The sequence below is a fragment of the Alexandromys fortis genome, unplaced genomic scaffold (assembly GCF_014885135.2).
Source record: "Alexandromys fortis isolate MF-2015 unplaced genomic scaffold, M_Fortis_MF-2015_v1.1 scaffold_27, whole genome shotgun sequence".
NCBI classification, from domain to species: domain Eukaryota; kingdom Metazoa; phylum Chordata; class Mammalia; order Rodentia; family Cricetidae; genus Alexandromys; species Alexandromys fortis.
This window is the reverse complement of record NW_026067952.1, coordinates 14,758,098-14,763,855: the sequence shown is the minus strand read 5'-3', so window position 1 is coordinate 14,763,855 and position 5,758 is coordinate 14,758,098. Positions and strand designations below refer to the sequence as shown.

General features: G+C 42.0%; 1 protein-coding gene across 1 annotated transcript in view; it reads left to right on the top strand.

Annotated features, from left to right (window-relative positions):
- Positions 1-5,758, top strand: part of Csnk2a1 (casein kinase 2 alpha 1) — a 57,468-nt gene that overhangs the window by 16,245 nt on the left and 35,465 nt on the right.

The following is a 5,758-nucleotide window of genomic DNA, read 5'->3' as shown; positions in this document are numbered from 1 at the left end:
TTATTTCTGTTCGTCTGTCTTTCTGACAAGTTTTCCTCCCAAAATGTTGAGCTTCACACTTTGAATGTACTGAAGAATTTTCAGATATCATTCTTAAGGACTTAACTATCCACCAGCAGCTACCTATGTTCTCCTGTAGTTAACATGTAGTTGTGCTCCTGGTTTTTGTTTTAATTTTTTTTTAATTTATTAAATATTTCTGTCTCTTCCCCACCTTCGCCTCCCCTTTCCCTCCCCCTTCCCCAATCAAGTCCCCCTCCCTCGTCAGCCCAAAGAGCTTTGTTTTAATTTTTTTTTTTACAGCCATCTTATATCCCAGTTTCTTAAAACATGTCCTAAGGTGACCTTCATACATCTTTAAAAGCAAAGACTTTGTTTTAAAGGCCCCTCGGACAGTCACTCCACCAGGTATCCCTGGTTGGTCTAAAACTCACTATTAGACCTGACTGGCCTTGTACTCCCAGAGATCTGGTTTACCTAAAGAGCACCAGACCAGCCAGGGCTACATAGTAAGACCCTGTCTTTTTGTTTGTTTTTAATTTTAGTCATTTTCTTCCTTCCTTATTTGTTGTGCATTGTTGTTTTGCCTGTGTAAGGGTATCAGGTCTCCCGGAACTGGAGTTACAGATGGTTGTGAGCTGCCCTGTGGATGTTGGAAATTGAACCTGGGTCCTCTGGAAGAAATAGTCAGTGCTCTTAACCACTGGGCTATCTCTCCAGCCCTGTTTTTTTTTTTTTTTTTTAAAGGTCTTTTTGCAGAATTTAAGGACCTGGTATTGAATTTAGTAAAAAGAACCTGTTTAGGTCCTGAATCCTAAATAGACTTGGGTTCAATTCTATTTTTTATTTAGTACTCCTGTAATGGGGGGAAGGGGTAACAGGCTATTTACCTCTGAACCTGGGAGTTTGCATCTCATGCCACACCTATTTTAAGAGACATCCAAATGGTAGCAGGATTTATTACAGATGTAAATGTTGAGTTCCACTTTAGATGGTTTTAGGTCTCAAAGTTTCTGGGAATGTTTGAGCCTGGGTCCACCTGGAAAGGCAGCCAGTACTCTTAACTACTGAGCCATCTCATCAGCCCAGTGATTTTTTTTTTTTTTTAGGAAGGTATGGCGCTTATCAGACTAGTCCTTATGCAAGAGCTATATCCACAGCTATTATAAATATTATATTTCAAAACCAGACCCTTAGTATGGCCAAATATATTTACTGTTTTGAACAGGAAGTTTTCTTAGTTGGTTGTGGCTCACACCTTTAACCCAGACAGAAGGCAGGTGGATCTCTGATTTCAAGGCCAGCCTGGTCTAAGGAGGCCTTTCAGGACAGGCTCCAAAGCTACACAGAGAAACCATGTCTCCAAGAGAAAGAAAGAGACAGAAGAAAGAAACTTTGGAATTTGAAGGTCAAAGAAAATATGGGAACTGTCAAAATTCTAGTTGTTAGTCTTATTAATCCATTTTGTTATTGGTGGTTTTGTTGCTTTTGAGATGGGATTACTCTGTAGCCCTGGCTGTCTTGGAATTTACTCTGTGTACAGGCTGACCTTGAACTCTGAGATCCACCTGCCTCTTGTTTTTGAAGTGCTGGGATTAAAGGGGTGCACCACTATCCAGTAATTTTATTAAGCTCTATTTTTTCCTTAATTTAATTCACCAGTATCATTTTTTTTAATTATATTTTTCTATTGTGAGGAGGGGGGGCACCTGGTGGTTCTCTTCTTCCATCATGTAGATTTTGGAAGTCAGACCCAGGTTATCAAGACTTGATGCTAAGTTTATTCACAAAGCCATCGTTAGAGCCCTATTTGTCTTTTGTGTATGTATGTGTTTGCACTGTATGGGCACACTTCTTTGCAGGTGCATGTGATTGTGTGTGGGGCCTGACAATACTAAGCATAAGCAGCACCTTTCAGATGTAGTACTATAGATAAGAAATTCTGGTTTCAGGTGGTGGTAGTTGTGTACACCTTTAATCCCAGTACTCAGGAGGCAAAGGCAGGTGGAACTCTTGAGTTCGAGGCCAGCCAGAGGTACACAGTGAAACCCTAGCCTCATAAAGGACAACAAAACAAAAAACCAAAAGAAACAAATTGTGGTTTAAACTACGGATGGTGGCATGTACTTGTAATTACAGAACTTAAGGAGTTGAAGCTGGACTGTAAGAAGTTCCGGGACAGCCTGGGGCTACCTACATAAGGCAAGCTGGAGCTACAGTGCAAGACCCTGTCAAAGAAGTGGGGGGTTTCATGGAGATGTCTCAAGCAAGGGAGCTTAAGTTCTGCTGCCCAGAATCAGATAAATGCCAGGCAGGAGTGACTGTCCACCTGTAATTCTAGCATTGGAAGGCAGAGCCAGGAAATTCCCCTGAGCAAGCTGGCTAGTGAAACTAGGTTTTGGGTAGAGACCTGACCTCCAAGAGTAAGGTGAAAGAACCTTGGAGGAAGACTTCTGACATCAACCTTAGGCCTAAAGTTATTTATGTAAGGTGCAGTGTGGTAGCTAGAGTAGTAGTCCTGTTCATTTAGTACAATGCCAGTATTTTCTCTGTGTCTTGAGTTTTTAAAATTTCAGTAATTGAGTCTCTTAACAGGAAAGATTCAGTAATTTCTTAAAGTTGGATACTTGTTCTTTAAAAAAAATGAGGAAAAAATAAAGTTAGTTTCTATTAAACTATCGTTGGCCACCTGTCTAGTTCTGAATGCTACTGTATCTTTTCTGAAGATATTTTGTAGATCATCCATCCAACTTGGATATCCTGTTGGAATATAGCTTAATGCCTATGTTATATTGTCTCCCTCGGTTCTTGAAAGAATAAGTTAAGTTGTGCTAAAATTATCAAATTGGACTGGAATTTAGGCTCATCAGTTGAGCATATACTGCCCTCCAGAGGATGCAGGTTTGATTGCTGGTACTGTCCTGGCAGCTTGTACTCTAGTTCCAGGGGACCTGACCCTTCTGGCTTCTTCCAACACCAGTTATGTGTATGGTGCACATACATGTAGGGAAACATTCATACATAGAATAAAAACAAATCTTTAAGAAAGTAATAAAGGGCTTGGGTGGTGGTTGTTCACTCCTTTAATTCCAGCACTCTGGAGGTAGGAGGCAGGCAGATCTCTCTGAGTTTGAGGCCAACTGGTCTACAAAGTGAGTTCGAGGACAGCTAGGACTGTTAAACAGAGAAACCCTGTCTCAAATTAATAGAGGGACCAAGTATGTTAGTATATACATTTAATTCCAGCACACAGTCAGACAGGAAGATCCCTGTGAGTTCAAGGCCATCCTAGTCTACACAGCAAGCTCCAGGATTATAATACAGAGATAGTCTCAAAATCATCATCATCATAAAGGGACTAGAGAGTTGGCTTAGCAGTTAAGAGCACTTATTCTTCCAGAAGACCCAGGTTTGATTCCCAGCACCCACAATGGTGTCTCACAGCCATCTGTAACTTCAGGGGCTCCAGTGTTCTCTTCTGACCTTTGAGGGCACTATGCACACACATGCAGGCAAAACACTCATATACATAAAATTTTTTAAAGCTAATTTAAAAAATCAAATTAACTCTTTAAATTTGAGGCAGGTCCTCATGGAACTTGTATTGGCCTCAAAGTCACTATGTAGCCAATGATGGGTTTTTAAGTTTTATTTATAGCCAGGTGTAGTAACCCACACCTTTATTCCCAGTACTTGTGGACTAGAGATAGATGAATCTCTGAGTTTGAGGCCAGCCTCATCTATACAGTGAGTTCCAGGATGGCCAGGAAGTGACCCTGTCTCAAAAAGAAAACAAAAATAGAATTATTTTTATTTTATGCTTGTGTTGTTTGCATGTATGTATGTGCACCATGTGCATGTGGTGCCTGTGGAGGCCAGAAGAGGTGTTCAGATTCCCCCAGAACTGGAGGTCCACATGGTTGTGAGCACGTTAGATGGGTACTGGAAACCAAACCTGCGTCCTCTCTTAAGAATTTTTGTTTTGTTTTAATTTCTTTGGGTGTTTTGTCTGCATATATGTCTCTTCTCTGTACCACATACATACAGTGCCCCTGAGGTCAAAAGAGGACTTTGGAGTCCCTGAAACTGGAGCTACAGGTGGTTGGAAGTTGTCATGTGAATGCTGGGAATGGAACTTTTCAACCACCAAGCTATCATCTCTACAGCCCCTGAACTCGAGCTTCCAATTGTCCTGCTTCTACCGCTCAGATAATGGGATTATAGGTGTAGGTAGGTGCCAGTAAACCTGACTTTGTGTGTTGCTGGTGCTGCTGAGTTTCGAATTTCCATCCCTGTGTGGAATCATTGAGACACATAGCAAGACATTCATTCCCTCCCTCCCTCCCTCCCTCCCTATCTCTCTCTTTCTCTTCTTTCTCTCTCTTGACCTTGCTTGTCAGGTCTCCAGAGGCTACCTTAAAATAAGTTGAGATATGATAAAACCTCCAGTGCAGCTTTATTTCTTCCCCCGATCTTCATATTCAGTCTCAGTTTCAGTGCCTTCAGAGTCTAGATTCTTACAGAGGGGATCACCTACTGGACTCCCTATCTTACAAGATAGGACTCTTAATCTTCAGGGACTGACAGTGGCTTTTCAGACTTGCTTATTTCCCTGGGTCCTATTTTCTTTCCACTTTTGATATTTTCTTTCCACTTTTTAATTATTCTTTTCTGACTCAGAAGACCAACAAGGAAGAACAGAATGTGCCTAGTATATTCAAAGCCCTTGGGTTTAACTCCTAAGACCACCCCTAATGCCACTCTTTTCTTTCTTTTTTTTAGGGGAGAGATTGCTTTTCGAGACATTTTCTCTGTGTAGCTCTCTGGCTGTCACCCCTAATGCCACTTTTTTTCTTTCTCTTTTTGGGGGAGAGATTGCTTTTCGAGACATTTTCTCTGTGTAGCTCTGGCTGTCATGGAACTACCTCTATAGACCAGGGTAACCTTAGACTTATCAGTGATCTGCCTGCCTCTGCTTCCAAGCGCTCCACCACACCATGCCAGTGCTGCTTTAAGAAAAGGCAAGTTTGTTTGACTAAGATTGGGTTTGTTAGCCAGCGGTAGTAGCGCTTTTAATCTCAGCACTTGGGAGGCAGAGGCAGGCGGATCTCTGTGTGTTCGAGGCCAGCCTGGTCTACATGAGCTAGTTCCAGGACAGGCTCCAAAGCTACAGAGAAACCCTGTCTCGAAAAACGAAAAAAAAAAAAAAAAGATTGGGTTTGTTTCTTTTTCTTGTTTTGTGGTACCAGGAACTGAATTTAAGGTTTTGCAGATGCTGTGTAAACTTTTTACTAAACTATTATCCCAGCCCTTGTTTGACTGAATTTTGATTTTCTAATTTTCAAGACAAGCAAGTGCAATTGGACTTTCCCTGAATTTTCCACAGATGTGACTGGTTCTCTACAGCAGTGCTTAGTTAGGTACTTTCCTAACTTTTAGGTTGCTTTTTCTTCGTATGTAGTCCTGCCTGAGGAGTTAATACAGTCTGACCACATTACTCAGACTTTTGTGTGTTTGTTTGTTTGTTCAGTTTTCGAGACGTGGTTTCTCTGTGCATCCCTGGCTGTCCAGGAACTCACTCTGTAGACCAGATTAGCTTCAAACTTGGAGATCTGCCTGCTTCTGTCTCTCAAGTGCCAGGATCAAATGTTGTTTGTTGGATTCTACCATGTGGGTCCTGAGGGGTGAACTCAGGTCCCTAGGCTCTGTGACTGTCTCACTCTCGTGCCCCCCCCCCCCCCCCCCCCCCGCGCTCCCT